Here is an 18961-nt window from a genome sequence, read left to right as displayed (position 1 = left end):
ACAGGGTACAGCGACAGTCCCCGCAGAATTTAAACCCAGGCATCCCTACGTGGCACCAGGAGTCAAATACTCAAAGAAGTAGAGACAAAAGTCTCAAAAAAGTTAGTCAAAAAGTAACCGGATTTGGGCTTGCTGATGTCAGCGCGCATGTGTGGGGCCTAAGTAGTCTCCGTGATGTCATCTCGGCGCTTACGATGCCAGCGACCGACACGGAGCCGCACGACGCCATCTACTGACGCGCAGGGGTATTGCTGACGAAAAACATTCCGGATTGCTGACGAAAAACTTTCCGGATTCAGTCTGACGCCTGGGGATATTCTAAGGTAAGGAATCTATCACTAACGTTTCTCTTTCAGATATAACTTTTAACCAAAGAAGAATGGAAAAAGGCTTTCATTTGTGATGTATTAGATGATCTACTACATTGTGAAAATGTGATAAAAATAAGAATGAAGAGGAGTAAAAACTCAACAGGAACAGGTAGTGCAATGTTGAACACCACCCAGTGATCTGGTGCATCAAAAAGCTAAATATATTGAGGATCAAAGACCAGGGATCCAACTACATTGGTGCACAAAAATAACTCGGGGATTGATAATTAAGGTTTAAGCACTGGAAGTGGCCATGGTATGTTGAGTAAGAAACATCATGGTCGCACTATGCTTCTATTTACTTAATTGTTCATTTACAGTAGTACCTTCCACATTGGTGGCATTGCACCTTCTTTAATGTGAAATATAGCATGAATATTGGGGTCGGTCTGTAGGAAAGTGCCTCTTTTTGGCATGGTCATCCCCATGGTTTAACAACAAAAAAAGAGAGAGGTCTAATCTGGTCAAGTACACGACTACCAGAAATGTGGAGCAAAAGGATAAGTGGATAGTATTGATCACAGTCACTCTAGTTGAGTGGGATCACAGTCACTCTATTTGAGTATGAGAGCCCTCACACACCGACCTAGTCAGTGTCATGCTTCATCATCGGGCCCCACCGAAGAGACCGAGTGTCTCTTCGGTGTGCTACGACGCCAGAAAGACTGCGGAGCTGGTTGTGTGGGGAGGAAGTGTTGTGAAAATTCTCAAATTAAAAGTGACTAACAGGGTATCAAAAAAACTTTAATGAGTGATCCCTAAGACACGTGTGAGTGGTATATGTGTCTGAATTTAAAAGCCAAGGTTATTAGGATTTTGTTTAAATTCAGCTAAATACCACAAATTTATTAAAATTAATCAGTCAACATGTTTCTGCCTTCAGTGTGGTATATATTCACCATGGCATTCTTCAGGACTATAACCCCGGCGGTATGGACACTCTAATAGTCCACCCTAACCTGGGGGCGTGAAAGTGAAAAGGAAAAGTGAAAAAAGTGCTTAAAAATTGGGAGAGCAATTTGCTCAATCCAAAAAACCCAAATTAGGGGTGTATCAGCACCTGTAAGAAAAGACATACAGACAAACAGATATAGACATACATACAATTAGTATATGCCAGCGTAGACTTATCATAGTGCTCCTAAGATGGTGGCAAACCTATGTGTGCACACAATAACAGATAACTTATGCACCATCCAAGTAGCCCTTAGGGATATAAGTACTTGCTAGGAGGTGAAGTGCTAGAGGTGGTTAAAAACTACTGTTTGTAGTGAAGGAGATAAAAACGCGATGTGAACTCTCCATGAGAAGGGATCAATTTGACCAAATGGTCGGTGACCCCCACAAGATGGTGAAATATGGAGAACATCTCACTTTAAAATTGGGCGCTACTTGCACCATGGGTCTCGGGAGGGGGGTTGGAGCGCGCTTGGCACATCCTAAGAAAAACGGAATAAAAATGTCAGCATAACCCATACAACACACAGGCACTTAGCTTTTGTTAATCGTAGTAATCGTTCCGCTGTGGGTGCAGACTCACGCCCTCAGCGCTCACAGCCCGCTTGGCAACCTGTTAGAACCCTCTAGACCGGACCCCGACGATGGAGAGCGGGGCCGGTGAATGCGTTTAAGAGCGCTTTGTTTACGCGCTCGATTCCGGGTTGGGCGTGCCTCGCTGGGTTCGGGTTGGGCGTGTCACGCTGGAAACGAGGCTTGGGGCGCACACGCCCACTTGGGCGGAGCGCGTTTGTAATCAGACCGAGGCTTGGATTGAAAAGCCTATCCCTGCGCTAAGCCTGAGGGAGGTGTTTACACGCTAATGGTTGTTATGAGAACCATGGGTAATTGTTGTTTGTCGGAAAATAGAACGAGGGATTTGCTCGTTTTTCCTTTACTTTCAGGAAATTGGTACTGCTATGAACCAATGGGTAAAAAATTTATTTTGCAGAGGGACAGAGCGAAAAAAACACATACTTTTAAAACACATACTTTCAAAAGGATTGGGATTCTATACATGGATTGATCTGTGGACAAGATGTTAAAGTGCACAGAGTTTTTTTGAAAAACATGTTGAATGTTGCATGTTTAAAACAGATCAGTTCTGTGTGATGTCTAACAGCCTACTGGAGTTATGGAGTTCATGTTAGGACTGTGTTCCAGGGGATATCGTCGTTGAGCCCATTGATATTTGTCCCCAGATGGTACACCCAACGCTGTTCTTTTTCGAACAGTCTATTTTGTATATTCCTTGCACCATCAATGGTTTCAATGACAGTCCACTTCATGTCATTAGTGGTATGATTCTTTTCTAGGAAATGGCGGCTCAGCTTTGTTGTTACTTTCTTGCACCTTAGATTTGGGCTTGCTGATGTCAGCGCGCATGTGTGGGGCCTAAGTAGTCTCCGTGATGTCATCTCGGCGCTTACGATGCCAGCGACCGACACGGAGCCGCACGACGCCATCTACTGACGCGCAGGGGTATTGCTGACGAAAAACATTCCGGATTGCTGACGAAAAACTTTCCGGATTCAGTCTGACGCCTGGGGATATTCTAAGGTAAGGAATCTATCACTAACGTGTCTCTTTCAGATATAACTTTTAACCAAAGAAGAATGGAAAAAGGCTTTCATTTGTGATGTATTAGATGATCTACTACATTGTGAAAATGTGATAAAAATAAGAATGAAGAGGAGTAAAAACTCAACAGGAACAGGTAGTGCAATGTTGAACACCACCCAGTGATCTGGTGCATCAAAAAGCTAAATATATTGAGGATCAAAGACCAGGGATCCAACTACATTGGTGCACAAAAATAACTCGGGGATTGATAATTAAGGTTTAAGCACTGGAAGTGGCCATGGTATGTTGAGTAAGAAACATCATGGTCGCACTATGCTTCTATTTACTTAATTGTTCATTTACAGTAGTACCTTCCACATTGGTGGCATTGCACCTTCTTTAATGTGAAATATAGCATGAATATTGGGGTCGGTCTGTAGGAAAGTGCCTCTTTTTGGCATGGTCATCCCCATGGTTTGCCTCGTCTTTTATGCAACTTTGACTGGAGTGCATGGGATCCTGCTAACCGGTGTTCTTTCCCAAAAACAAGGAGACATGCAATTGTTCCACAATTGGCAAGACCCGTTACACCCCTGCAAGCCCCTAGTCAATGGTACAACTGGTACCTAGGGCGTGGGTACTAAAGGGGGTCACTAAGGGCAGCAGCATGTGTTGTGCCACCCAAAGGGACCCACTACCAAACTCTTACAGACTGCCATTAGAGGCTGTCTAAAAGGGTGCAGACAAAAGTTAAAACACAACATGGCACACACCATGTGTGCCATGTTCCAAGACATTGCCTGCAATATATGCAAGCCATCCCTAAAGCAGTCCTTACAGCCCTATGGTAGGGTGCATTATGTCACATGTGTGGTCATATAACATGAGCAGATAAGCTCCTGCGCGGCCTTGTTCAATTACCAGATAGCACAAGTAAACATGGAAGCCATTTATTTATTTGAGTTTTGGATAGCGCTGGCTAGACCCCGAGGTATCAGAGCGCTTTACATAATGTTCCAAAAAATTACATCAGTTACAAATTACATCAATTACAAGAAAACATTTCAAGAGCGTCAGAAGACGAAATAAATGGAACTTAGAAGGGAAAGGGAGTGGGGTAAAGGTGTAGGAGGGGAGTCCACAGCCCATCTCCTCTATAGCTATCAGGTAGCTCCATCGGGCATCAGTCTAGCGGCTAGGTCTTAATGAGAAAACAGTTACAGAGCAAAGAGTAGGGATAAATGGAGCATAAAGGAGAAAGTGGGTGGAGTGAATGGGTAGGTGGGAGAGTACGATGGAGAGACCAAGTAAGGTTTGACCAATGTCCGGCTGGGTAGGTGACGGCCGAAGGGGTAGTCCAAAGTCCATCTCCTCTATAGCTATCTAGTAGCTCCACCGGGCATCGGCCAAAAAGCTAGGTCTGCGCGGTCAGAGGTAGGTTACAGATTCGGTATTCTGAAGGGTAGGCCGGATGGGGATGTGTTTGAGGTCTGGTCGAAGTCCGTTTTTTTCTCAGAGGAGCAGCACGATGTGGTAGGGATCTTGTGGCAGCCATCTTGGGGTCAGGCAAGGGATTCGGACCTTGGAGTTAAAAACAGCTGGTTCCCATTTTAGTCTTTCACTCTAAGGGGGGTGTTTGTTGTGTAATAGAGCAGCTTGAGGCCAGAGTCAGTGTCTGCTTCCCTCCAGAGGAGGAGAGTAATTCTCCATTATAGCTGTCAAGGGGACAGACCGACACCATAATAGGATCAGACAGGGGGGCCTCTAGTATCCCACTCAGTAGCTTGTGACGCTAAACGAGGACTTCCCTGGAGGACTGAGCTGTTGTTGCCATTTCAAATAAATAGGTTGAGAATGAAATGATTGTCTCAACGTGTCCCCACTTCTGTGATTATCCCGGGTGGTAGTGGGACAGATCCTGGGACCCATCTGAAGCTGCTGTTGTCTCTTCACAGTAGTTAGGGGAAGACCCTTAACTGATGTGGCCTCATGAAGAAGAGATAGCCGCCATTTTAGGATCAGGCAGGGCTCCTCAGGATCTCCTCCCACTCAGTTTATTTTAAGATGGATTAAGATTTAGTGAAGGGCGCCTTGCCGCAACTGCGGTCAGCGCGTTGGAGGCAGAACCCCATCCCCGGACTCCCGGGCGCTCGCCGGTCAGCAGACAGCGCTCGGTGCAATTGGCCTCTAGGAGTTGTCATTTTTGGGTCAGGCATCCAAGTTGAATTAACCCCTTCGCTACGCCCGTTGGCCGACGCAGCCCTCTCCCACTCAATCAAACCGCTGCACTGTGGCGGAATTGCAGACGCGGTTAAGCAGTTAAAGTTAAAAATAATTGTGAAAATCGCCTCACCGCTACTGCGGTTAGCGCGTCGTGGGCAGCAGATGTCAAGATCAGGGATCCTGAGGGAAGACCAGTGTCCCAGGTCTCGCGAGCACTAACCAGTGCTATTATTTGGTTTCCAAGTCGAATGCTGGCGATGGCCGGAAGCAACGAGCGGGAGGTGTCAACCTTTAGCACTAGGTTCAAGCACAGCTGCTGCTTCTGCCGGCAGATCTTGTTCCGGATCAGGAAGGCGATCACCCGGATTGTTTCCTCCCCCGTGCTCCAGGGGGTGATTGATTGATTCAGTAGCATTCAGGTCTGCTTTGGGAAGCACAGGTAATATGGGACTGTTGCATTCACATGCTGGAGAACAGCTGCTCCGACTGATGCTTCTGTCATGCAGGACAGCAGCTGAACCACAGAGCTCAGATACATCTTGACGTGCAGCCGCAACCGTCCCCATAGCGGGCTGCTAGACGGTGCCACCATCTTGGTCTTCCCCTCGGCCGGTTTCAGCTGCAGCTTCTTCTCCAGCAGCACAAACAGGTTCCGTATGCAGTAGGACACAAAAGCGTTGAACACTGCACTGTCAGCAACCCTAAACTTTGAAGGTTCCTGCCCTCGTTGCTACCCACGGTTGTTGCCACGGCTGCTTTAAAGGCCTGGGCGATCTCATGAAACAGTTTCGGTTGGATATCATGCTTTGCTGCTTCTTACCAGCTATCCACCATTTTAAGGGTTACTACTACAAGTTCAGCCTTTTCTGCTTTTGGGGGCGGCAGATTCATCTTCGTCGTCGTCATCATCATCATCGTTAGCTTCCTCCAATTGGTCAGGAAGCCTGTGTGCACCGCTCTTCTCATCTGAACTGTCAGAATCATCGAAGTTCAGTAGTGTGCGGTCGATGTCCTCGAGGAACTTGTAAAACTCTGGATCCTTCTCTCGGAGGCAGGACAGCTGGTCCTTGTGTTCAGATGCTCGACCTTTGGGCTTCAGCTTTTTTTCCACCGTTTTTACAGTTTTCTTCTTTTTCTTGAGTGCTAGCACATTTTTCTCTGCATTCTCAATGTTCGTGGTGATAGCCGGGCCCTCGTCTTACTCATACTCCCCGTCAGCTTCACAGTCAACCCAGTGGTCAGAAACTCATCCACGCTTAGGTCAACTAGTTTCCTCTTGCTGCCTGGTGCCGCCATGCTTGTTTTCCTGCTGAAACTATCTTAAGTACAAGTACTGGGCACTGGCCAACATGAGTTCCCAAGCTACTTGATGGCTTCATAGAAACATATGGCATTTGGTATCAAACACCTTGTCTTTATAAATCCACTACTGGCATCAGTATGGACTTAAGACATGCACCCAAAGGGCACCTTAGAGGTGTAGATCAGCTTGCCACCACAGACAGGTTTCTGACCCCGCCTGCAGGTGAGAAACCATGCTCTCTGAAGGCAGAAACAATGCATGAGTTGGCTGGAGGTATTGTTACCTCCTCTAAGCAGGATGGCTAGCTAATTAGATAACAAGGCAGGAGACTTCAGAGACCCCTGTTTCCTTTGATACGCGACCTCAGTTTTCCCCAGACAGGGTAAATGCCCAGGGTCTAGCTGACAACAGGACAGGCGGGAAAATAGGTCAGGAGGAGTGTTCACAATCACACTAGTTACAACACTAAGGTAGGCGACCTGTCAACACGTAAAGTAGAAATCCACCATCTTAGTCTTTGGTGAAATTAGATACACTGGGTCAGTGTTAGGCCCACTCCCCACAGGAGATGTAGGTACCCCAAAGGTAAGTAGCCCGTTGGCTACTACCTTACACTCCCCTTAATGCCCCTAAATTGAGTATTTAGTTGGCAATCCAGACACCAAGAACTCCTATTCGACAGACACAAGAGGACAAAGAAGAAGGGAGAACTAGCTGTCTTTTTGGTGACAAACCCTGCCTGCACTTGTCCCGACCATCACAACAAACCGACTTGTCCTGCTGCTGCGCATCTGAAAAGAAGCCAGGTGGACTGCCAGCACTTTGCAAATTGCAGCAATCTCCCTTGGAATAGAGGAGCTACTCCTCTGTAGCTTGCAAGCACCAAACAGCACAGTACGGTCCACCATTCTGCCGCTCCCTGGTCACAACGATGTAGCAGCCACCCAGGAAGAGGTCGTCATACTTCAGGAAGTTAAACCCATCTCCCCACCAAATGAGAAGATGCCAGGACGAACCGGAGACGCGCAGCAACAATACCAGGGGTACAGGACCCCTTGCAGCAATCAAAGTCTGTTTGAGTCCAATCCGGATTCCAACGATTCCAAAATTGAGAAGCCATGAAGGGACACCGGCTCCGCAGAGACCTACTTCAAGAGTGGCCCAGCTGTCCTGTTTTTGTCCCCTCAACCGGCGAGACCAACAATGTGAGCAGCCGTGACAACCAAGCCCAGCTGACCTAATCATTCTACACCCAGGCGCCCCAGCCTGGGTTCCAGAGAAGAGACAGGGCTTCCTTGCTCCCAGGTTCCTCACAAACCCCATTGAGCGCTCTCTGTCTTTACCCCAAGCCCGTCTCTGCTGCCTGTTTCTAGGTGCATCCACCGCTTTGGTGTAGGGGGGGCACTCGGATGCTTGAGGGCATGTAAAGACTAACTGCTGCTGGTTCTCTGGACCTTAGCCGCCTAGCAAGTCAATTTTCGACGCGGACCTAAAGAAACATATTGCAATTAACTTTATATAAAAATACATGTTGTCTAAATTTGGTCTTGGATTTATTCTGGAGTGTAACTCATTTATAAATCAGGAGACAAAATAGCCAGCTCTGTATCAGCATCAAAGTATCAATGTAACTCCAAGTGCATGTCTCAAGCCAAGACTCTGAAAATCCATATACTACCCTAGGATTCTATGCGGGTCAAGGTCCTGGTAGTCCACAACAGTGGAATTAACCATGTTAGATCAAGCTGTATGATAAGCTCCATATCATTCACTGGCCAAGGTGTGCTTCCATCTGCACTGAATATGTTAACATCAGCATCCTGACTACGTCTAAATTTATGTGACCCCTCGGGAACGTTTGACAGGTGTCTGCACACCCCAATGTGAATTTAAACCATGAAACTAGGGATTTCCAACACAGACACTGGTATGGATATGGAAAGAGAGGTCCACAGAAAAGGAGTTATACATGAGGAGTCAGGAAGCAAGGTCTTATTAGGGGTGATGGGAGAATGAGAGGGAGGGTTTTCTCTCCTGTCGGCCCTGGATAATGCGTGTTCACTAGAGAAATAGCGTGCATGCCTACAGAACAGGGAGGTTTCACTGAAGTTACACGATGGGAAGAAGTGAGAGAAGAACCCAATCCCCCTCAACCAGAGAATCGTCCCTTGATTTTTTTAATCTGGGGCATTGGCAGATACTTTGCAATACACACTCTATGGCTTTACAACTCTCGTTCAAATACACAAAATTACCTCAGACGTGCTAGTGTGGGAACCAATACTAGGCACTACAGTACAACTACCAGTACTACTTGCAGCAAATTAGCAGATGTCTGCCATGATGCAACAGCTCAGAGGCAGACATTTAAATCAGAGAGAAGAACTTACAAGTGGAGAAACAGAAAAAACAGAGCAAGGCAAACAGTCTAGATGGAGCGATGAGGTGGGTGTTGGGAAGATATGCAAGACCTAAAGGAGAAGGGGCTGGAGGTCAGAAAGAAATAGAGACAGAGTTGCAAAAGTACTAAAAACTATGTGAGCTTCCATGAAAGAAGGTGGGAATTCATCCATAGAGCCCTACCAGACCTTGGTCAGTGAATGAACCAAGACCACGTGTAATAGAAATAGTCCCTAAAAATGTAAATGTAACGATCATGAGTCAAGAGTCTAGAGTAGCCAGAGGATGGGGTGGTGCAACTGAACAACCTCCAATTGGATTGTTGCAGGTGCTGTAGAACAAGTTGTGCCAAACTATTGCAATGCTGGCCATACTGCTTGTAAATAAAGATACAACATTGGAAAGAGGAAGAACTCCAGGAAACAGAGGTTCACCATTTGTTCGGGCCTATTATTGGACTGTCACAACAGCACAGTCGACAAAGCTCAGATAAAATGATGCCAAATTCCAGTCTATCATTTTTCTGACTTCTTTATCGCTCCATACAGAGACTAGGCCTATGGAAATCAGTTTTGGTCCTGCTCCATCCAATATGGACAATCCAGGCGGCAGGGCTGGAAAAAAACACTTGCTATGGCAAGCCAGATTCAGATGAGCTATTTTTAGGTCGAGCCTAGAGGCAGCCCGCATGTGCTGCACTGGAAGGCATGCTGTATTCAGTCTGGGAAAATGGAACACGCCCACCGCTTTTCATAGATTGTTTGGTCTGCCTTTACTAATTTATTTGTTTTTGTTGGTGTATAGTACACATTTGTCCCGCTTGAGGTTATTTTGTTCATGCCCTGGCGACTGACCCCGCTACACAGATTCTTTCAATATGAGTCACATGTTTTCTTAAATTGCACTACTTTTCCACACTACCCTCTGCTCGCCGCCGGCCGGCAAACGGCGCTGCTTATTTTAACGGCTGCCCTTCTAGATGTTCACACCCTTCAGCAGCTCAAGAAGCTTGCCATCTACAGATCGGAGTGGTAACTGCAGAGAAGGCTCGGGCCGGTCAGAACAGGGAAAGCGACGACAAAGGGGTTTGTCCTTGTTTGTTTCACACTCTGTTTGTTCTCCGTTGCTGCACCAACACTTGTTATAATGCTGCGCCCACTTCAGGTCGCACGCATTTAATTTATCAGCACCCCGCCCGATTCGCGGCACCGCACTTCATGTTTCCTAAAGTGTGGCGGCCGTGAAGCAGATGCCACGCTGATGAATCATGATGATAGAAAGACTCATGGCCGCACTTTTCTTTCACGAGTGCCATGTTGATAATAGAAAGGCACACTGCACTGCTTTTAGCATGGTGGCCAAGTGCTTTTCTTTTCTCATCATAGCGCCCTTCTGCAGCCCCCCCTCCCCACTATTGAAAGCAATTTATAGTGTCCCATGCAGTGTCTCCAGCAGCGTATGTGCGGTCTGCACTGTGCAAAACCCGAGCTCAGCTTCTGATGCGTGCGGTCTGCACTGCGAAACAACCAGAGCTCAGCTTCTGATGCGTGCGGTCTGCACTGCGAAACAACCCGAGCTCAGCTTCTGATGCGTGCGGTCTGCACTGCGAAACAACCCGAGCTCAGCTTCTGATGCGTGCGGTCTGCACTGCGAAACAACCCGAGCTCAGCTTCTGATGCGTGCGGTCTGCACTGCGAAACAACCCGAGCTCAGCTTCTGATGCGTGCGGTCTGCACTGCGAAAAAACCAGAGCTCAGCTTCTGATGCGTGCGGTCTGCACTGCGAAAAAACCCGAGCTCAGCTTCTGATGCGTGCGGTCTGCACTGCGAAAAAACCCGAGCTCAGCTTCTGATGCGTGCGGTCTGCACTGCGAAAAAACCCGAGCTCAGCTTCTGATGCGTGCGGTCTGCACTGCGAAACAACCCGAGCTCAGCTTCTGATGCGTGCGGTCTGCACTGCGAAACAACCCGAGCTCAGCTTCTGATGCGTGCGGTCTGCACTGCGAAAAAACCCGAGCTCAGCTTCTGATGCGTGCGGTCTGCACTGCGAAACAACCCGAGCTCAGCTTCTGATGCGTGCGGTCTGCACTGCGAAACAACCCGAGCTCAGCTTCTGATGCGTGCGGTCTGCACTGCGAAAAAACCCGAGCTCAGCTTCTGATGCGTGCGGTCTGCACTGCGAAACAACCCGAGCTCAGCTTCTGATGCGTGCGGTCTGCACTGCGAAAAAACCCGAGCTCAGCTTCTGATGCGTGCGGTCTGCACTGCGAAACAACCCGAGCTCAGCTTCTGATGCGTGCGGTCTGCACTGCGAAAAAACCCGAGCTCAGCTTCTGATGCGTGCGGTCTGCACTGCGAAACAACCCGAGCTCAGCTTCTGATGCGTGCGGTCTGCACTGCGAAACAACCCGAGCTCAGCTTCTGATGCGTGCGGTCTGCACTGCGAAAAAACCCGAGCTCAGCTTCTGATGCGTGCGGTCTGCACTGCGAAACAACCCGAGCTCAGCTTCTGATGCGTGCGGTCTGCACTGCGAAACAACCCGAGCTCAGCTTCTGATGCGTGCGGTCTGCACTGCGAAAAAACCCGAGCTCAGCTTCTGATGCGTGCGGTCTGCACTGCGAAACAACCCGAGCTCAGCTTCTGATGCGTGCGGTCTGCACTGCGAAACAACCCGAGCTCAGCTTCTGATGCGTGTGGTCTGCACTGCGAAAAAACCCGAGCTCAGCTTCTGATGCGTGCTTGCGCTCCCAGGGTACCCCAGGTGGGAAGGAGCCTTCACACTGACCACAGTCCCCTATCATCTCAGACGGGTGCCTGAAAACAGTCTAGCTGTAGCAAGTGTTGGGGCACACATACTGAGGATGCAGTACAAGAGCAGGGTGGACCGGGTAAGGGGCACTCACTGGGATTTCCAAGTGAGGGTGTGTTGGTTATAAAAAAATCAAGTTTACAGTCGGCTGTCACCAACTTTTTATAGCATAAATGTAATTGCCATTTACATGGGGGTGTGGGTGCATTTTGTTTGAAGCCCATGGCCGACAGGATATACCTTTTACTGTGGGTGAGAGGATACTTTAGGGGTACCCTCTGGACAGCAAATATATCATTTTGCCCTCTGCACAGAAACAGTTCCAGTACGACGACAGCACATGTCAAAACGTGGGAATATAATAACAATATCAACGGCGAAAGGTAACAATAAATCAGCAGTCATTTGTTACGAAGAAGTCTCCAAGACATTGAGGCTCGCTCGTGACACTGGGCATTACGGCATTGTTGGTTAATATGCAATTTGGGTCCTGTTCTGTCCTCTAAGTTTACCTGTGGCTGTGAAGCCCTTTCCTCTGGTGAGCGCGTGCTATCCACTTGCCCACTTGGGTAGGAGGGTAATCGGGCAAAGCACCGTGCTTTCTTGCATGTGGGCTCAGTGTAGGGTGTGTTGGCACATTTTACTGCTATTCAAATATTATTCTCAGCACAGATGTCGTTGTGCAGAGTTTTAGCTAAGAGGAGGATGTAATACTTGTATAGAGCCTCCTCTGGTCGTCAACCTGTGGCAGGATGTTCTTTGTGCCCCGTAGAGCGCGATCGCATTGTTTCTAGTACAGCAGAACCTATTAGGTATGTTTGGTTGCACCAGCAGATGGACTTTATTTCAGGTTGTTCTCCAGGGCCCCTCCTCGTGGCAGATGATTATTATTTTTTTTTTTTTAGAAAGTAGTCTATTTTTGTATGTACTTTTATGTCGCTCTCTGGTGGGCTGTTCTGTTGCTGCCACAAAGCAGGATCCCTGGTGGTATATTCTTGTGTGCTGATGAAACAGGTGCGTAGGATGCTGTCGAGCTTGGTCTGCGACGTGTTCTGGCTAGTCAGATTCTTTTGCTTAAGGGCTAATGTTCAGTACTGGCTACATAATGTCATCTATCGTTGGATATCTTATTTCGGTCCTGCACCATTTCTCTAATGCTGTGGTTTGTTTTGATGCTATAAACGCACAGATTGAAGTGGCTGTAAACTGAGATACTCTCCTCCCCTTTACTCACCCCAAATCCCCTCCTACTGCTACAAACTAAAAATTCTAGACCCTTCCTTCGTCTATCACTACACTATTCATTTTACAATCCAAATAAACTAGTTAGTCCACTACTCAAATTAATTCATATTTCCCTACACGAATTCACCACTAATCCTGTTTGAGTTCCAGAGTAGCCTGCTACTCACCGAAAAGTGCTACAACACCTTATCAGGGGAGCTAGCGCTATATAAATGCAAACTCTTGCCTCATCCATCTCTCCACTATTCTTTTAAATCGAAATAACAGACTAACCTGTCCTCCACTCAAATAAATTTCATGTTTACCTAGACTAAGTCACCACTAATATTTTTCTTGTTCCGAAGTAGCATGCTACTTGCAGAAAAGTGCTTCAACACCTTGTCAGCAATAGCAAGAGCTATATGATAGCAAACCTTTTCCTCTTCTATCCCTCCACTATACTTCACAGCTCAAATTAATCTCATATTTCACTATACTAATTCACCACTAATCCTTTTTGGGGTCTGGAGTAGCGTACTACTCGCTGAAAAAGCGCTTTGACGCCTTATCAGGGGTAGTAAGCCCTATATAAATGCAATTACAATACAATAGAACTCAAAATTAACGTGTTGCATGACTAAAGACTTAAGGTCCAAAAGGCGTCCGAGACCTATTGGCTATGCTTATGCTGGTTAGAGCCTACTTGCCCATTCTGGAGAGCTGACAACATGGGTTCTGCTTGATCATAAATAGTGAATGAGCAATAAAGTTGCCTTTGAATCTTGTTATCTTGTCACATTTGCTTGGCTTTCAGAGAGAGGTCAAAAGCCATTTTGTCTTCCTACAATTACTTTTCTTTCTGTGACTGAAGTTAGAGGATTTTGTAGAGTGAATGGTGTGATAATCACGTTCTGCAAAGCATGTGAAATGGAAGTCTGTAAGATTTCAGGCTTTATTTTTTTAACACAATAATTAAATAGCTAATAAATTAATTGCTCGAACATTTCAAATATGTATCACTAGTTAATAAGATACATTTTTTAGGTCGAGCTGGAGGTACAATGCGAAGCATTGTCCAGCTCGACAACTATAGTCGTCCTTCTCCTGGGAATCTGATACAGCGTTCGGCCACGTGCTTCTGGTGTCTCAGATTTGCCTGTGTGAGCGCGCTTTTGCTGCTGGCTGCTTGCTGTGTGGGCGCGCTTTCGCTTTCGGTTAACGTGCTCACACACACGTGCATACACACACACACACACACACAGACACGCGCATGCACACACACGCAGCAGGCACACACACGCAGGCACACACACCCGGCAAGCACACACACGGCAAGCGCACACACACACGGCAGGCACACACACACACGGCAGGCACACACACGCAGGCACACACCCCTCCCCCCCTTACCTCACCGGGCTCTTTTCTTACTGGAATCCCTGTTTTCTTGTGGGCTCCTTCTGCTCGGCTCCCGATGGATGGGCGGGCGGGTGCAACGCGGCTAGGGGCTCCAGAGCAGGGACAGGCTGACAACTTCCAGCCTGCTAACTTTCTGCTGCTCCGGCAGGACCTGCGGTGCACGAGCTGGTCAAGACGGCGGCTGCGCAGGATTCGTAGTCCCTGCCCTTCGGCCGCCTCCGGGACTCCGCCCTGCTAGAGCGCCTTTGGCTGAGCGCCCCTCAGCGCTGGTTATTGAGAAAGAGGCGGAAGCGCTGGAGGAAGGGGTAATGCTTGTTCTTCTTTTCGTTCATATTTTTGGTACATCTACAAGACTATCCATAGCTAAACGCTGAACGTTGTTTCTACATTATCATTTTATTGACGAAGGTGTATTAACAGTAATAAACATGACAGGAGGGCTAAGTTAGGCGGTTGTTCGAAGTAACGATACCTCCGGGTCACCTTCGCGTTATATAAACTAGTTGGACGCAGTCCTCTGAAGTAACTGAAACGAGACGCGCAGCGCTCTATAAAATGTGCAATGGCAAAAACAAAGCACATTGTACAGTTTAAATTGTACAGTTTGTAATTCAGCTGCAGCAATCTACAGCTGAATTACAAACTCCATCCAATTGTAACCAATTCAATTTTACATGAATTACGCATGTTCGTTTCCCCACGAATTCGCAATTCAAATCGGACGTAATTCCAACAAAAAGTGCTAAACTCATAGTAAGCGATTCCAGAATCCTGCAGTGCTATGAACATGACCTGCAGCCGCCAAAGGACAAACAATTACACGGAAACACGCACGTCAATCCAGCGATAACAGCGACTGACAAGGATCTGTAGAGACCATCATACACGCGTCACGGTTAGGAAGAAGATTTGCTGTCAACTGTGCAAATACACGATCTGGCTCGTTCACGGAATCACACTGTGTGATCTTGGGCAAGCCATTAATTCTTAATCTGCAAGACACGTCTTTTCAATGGTAACAAGGCCTCTTCTGTTCCTCCACCATAGATAGATAAGATGTTATAGTAAGGAGGCAGGTCAAATTAAATGAGAGTGGATATAGAAATCAGGCATCGAGGGACGCTCAGCGAACTCAGAGCAAGGTTGCCGCATATGTTAGCAAAACATCTACTTGTGCCACAAAACATTGTCTGGTAGAGAGAGGTTGCATTTGGGACCTTAAGTATTCTCTCTGTGCATAATGTCCCAGAAGAGATTATTTACTTATAGGCAGTGCCTCTGGAATTATGCGGCAGGGGAGGGCCAAATTATGCGACAGCACCGAATATATTATGCGGTCAGAAAAGGCAAATTATGTGACTTAGTGCAGCACATTTTATGATAGTATTACATCATTATTTTGATATTTTTGCAGTTGTTAACACTACCTGGGCATTGGTTATGTGGTTCTGAAAATCCGGACCCTGTTATCCCGATATCGAGGTCCAATACCCGTGTCACAAAACATCAACATACCATGACGAATTTAGTATCGACGAACCGATAATGACTAGGACATCATCCTTATGCATTTGCGTCATGATCGGAGGTTGCCAACACCCCTAAATCATAGTTTCCGTTCCGACCCTTTAAACTCCATTTTGTAAGCAGCATCCATCTTGTGCCTTGCCCTCATGATAAGTCAATTAAAGGTCGAGCTTGATCCAAAAGGACACGTCCACCTTCCCTGACTTCCCCCTGACCTGTCCCAACTGACTCCACTGCCTTCAGCCAGACCTGTTTGGGCAGCTCCTCGCCCAGTGGCCGAATACAATAGCATCAATGCATAACATTCCACAAACCATTCACTACACACAGACCATGCTTTCTGCAAACATGCACCTGTCCACGTTCCTTGTTTATGGCCAGTTTTATGACTAGGAGGTGCCCTTCTTTATTGAGGTTTCATCGATATCTGATGGGAGTTCCGGGCCTAACTGGGTAATCTATCAACGAACTGGACATCTAAAATATGGGCTTGCTTACATGACTTCGCTCTTTGTATTATTGTAGAAATATGTGTATAGCCATATCATAAACTCAAGAATTCTTGCTCGAAGCTATTATTTTTGTATATAAGGAGAAGGCTGGTTCTGTAAAAACGAACAGTCTCCCGAGAACCTACTATCCGTGTGGTGTACTTCTGGGACACGTGTTACTTGGTAGCTACCAATAAAACTTGATCTTTGACTGCGACTAGAAGACTCTGTGTTTCTGTGGTCCGGAACAAGGGAGAACTCAGAGGTCTTCGGGTGTTATCCCCTGGCACCAACGGGTTCCTAAAAACCCGTTACCTCAGTTACACCTCATTTGTTCCAGTTTAACACTCAAATATAACAATAAGCAACCATAAATGTAACCAGTCAAGCTCTGGAAAGAAAGGGCCTTCCACTGCACAGCAACACGTGTCACTCATTGCGCCTTTAGTAACTTTTGAACCGTTTGAGCTAAAAACTAATTTTTGTTGTGTTACCGTCGGTAAATTATGCAGCAGATGGTGAATTATGAGGCAAATGTGGCAAAGCTATAATTATGCGGGAAAAACCCAGCGGACGCACAATGGCACAATTCCAGTAGCTCTGCGCAAAGGTGATTTGTGACACAGCATCTCAATTGCAAATGAAGGTCAGGATGGGCTGTTCTCTCTGCAACCATCAGACATCTTATGTGCCAACACACAGCGTCTTCAATGTGTCCCGTATGCTCGCTGAATGTGCAGGGCCTTTCATGATAGGAGTGTCTGAGAACATCAGTGAGTCTTGTTCTACATGAGGTGGGTGTGGAGGACCAGGTGCAGCGCTTGGATCTGTAAGGCGCTTAGAAAAGTGGGCGCTTCGAGCTGAGCCCTGTGTCAACCACAGGATTAAGCGCAACTTCATCCTTCTTTCGGTGTCTTTAAACCTTGTATTATTAGAGAACAAAAAAAGAGTGTGGTAATGAAGCCACGTATTTAATTCAGCAGAGGACTTGCAATGCTAAGCGGTGCCTACACGTGTGAGAAATTAATGCAGAAGGCTCGTGGCAGAGTCTCCTGAGGCTGTGAGTAAATGTATGATCAATGAGAATAAACTCTGTGTGATTCGATATAGTGCCTTCCGCCTGATCCTCTACCACCGCTGTCTTCACAGCGAGTTCTTGAGTAAAGCCACTTCAATGCGCTATACCCAGATTATACCACTTCGGACAGGCGTTGATTATTTAATGTTAACCATAACCAGCGGGTTGTGTGTGTGATGCTGCTACTGCACACCCTCCCTCGCTTCAATATTGGAGAATGTCGATGAACCAGAGGCCGGTCTGGATTTGCGACCTTGCACTCCCACTTTCAAAGGTCGAATTTGAATTCCAAAAGAAAGTTCCAAACGCTGCCATCAGTACTTAACGTGTTGACATTCTTGAAGCCCAAGCCGAAGTAATAAGCAGAGACTCCCACGGAAGAGGAATGTGCCTACATGGTACCTGATCGGCGCTTACACACCGCGCTTAGTGGCACGCATTCTATAAACCACTTACGGGTGAAAGGAGGCGCTGCCCTAGCCGGCTTGAAACTCGTGCACTTACTACTTTGTAGGACGCACAAATGCTTTTTTTTGCGATTTTATATAGCGCGAACTGGACCCAAAGGTATTGGAGCGCTTTATATGAGCACCATCTACGTTAGTATACATTCTAATTTTTTTAGTAGGCACGGGGAGATAAAGTGATTTGCCCAGAATCACAGGATGTTGAGCCCACACAGACTCGAGCACGCAGCCTTGATATTCACTGCATCAGTGCTTAATTGCACTGGTCGCAGGCTTCTGGGAAGAGCTTTTGGCACAAGGACTCATTCTTTCACAAGTTAAGCGCCGCTCTCAGGCATTTCGCAGTTGAGGGAGTGTTCTTTGGGGAATACTTGTCTGTGCAAGCGTGAGAGCACAACTCCACACTTTTCAAGGGAAATGGTGCCATCTTTTTCTATTTTTGCAGTTGTGGTTGTGCTTGGCTGTAAAAGACGCCAGCTTTTGGGAATGTACAAAAAAAACATGCAGTATAGTACAATATATAGCGTTTTCATCCACAGGCACGTTATTATTCTGTCATCCATTCAATCTTTCGTTCATCATTCAATCTTTCAACATTTCATCCATCCACCCATTCAAGCATTCATTACCTACGTATGCATCCATCCTTTCACTTACCCATCCATCGGAAAACAAAAAACACAACTGCGTATTTTGAGTCTGAAATTCAATTTAATGTAAACAAAGTCATATTTGAAAAAATGTCTAGGTATTCACCTTGAGCACAAACAGCGGTAGAATGTCCATTCATTTGGCGCGGTGGCTCGCCAAACTCTTTACATAACTTTTCTAGCCCACGACATTGGAGTCCTAGCTGTCATTAAACAGAGCATACTTGTGTTGTGCTCCTCCATTGCAGGTGCGTCAACTATATACATCATGCGCAATGACTGCCTGCATCCAGTGCTTGCTTTCGGTTCAAAAGTGAGCTCAAAGTAGCATTTACCATGGCTGTATGTACTTTTCCCAGCTACTTTATGTTAACATTGCCATACATTTTCTGTACAGTTGCTATACACGTTATATTTTGGTATAACATACACTTTTTTTG

The 18961-nt window shown here is 46.7% G+C and overlaps 1 protein-coding gene and 1 pseudogene across 1 annotated transcript in view; both read right to left on the bottom strand.

The window, feature by feature from the left end:
• Positions 1-18961, bottom strand: part of RBM42 (RNA binding motif protein 42) — a 180994-nt gene that overhangs the window by 121914 nt on the left and 40119 nt on the right. The window lies entirely within an intron of this gene.
• Positions 5242-6449, bottom strand: LOC144767425 (nucleolar complex protein 2 homolog pseudogene; annotated as a pseudogene).

This window comes from Lissotriton helveticus, chromosome 7, assembly GCF_964261635.1.
Source record: "Lissotriton helveticus chromosome 7, aLisHel1.1, whole genome shotgun sequence".
NCBI classification, from domain to species: domain Eukaryota; kingdom Metazoa; phylum Chordata; class Amphibia; order Caudata; family Salamandridae; genus Lissotriton; species Lissotriton helveticus.
The sequence above is the reverse complement of the archived record's forward strand: the minus strand, read 5'-3'. Positions and strand labels throughout refer to the sequence as shown.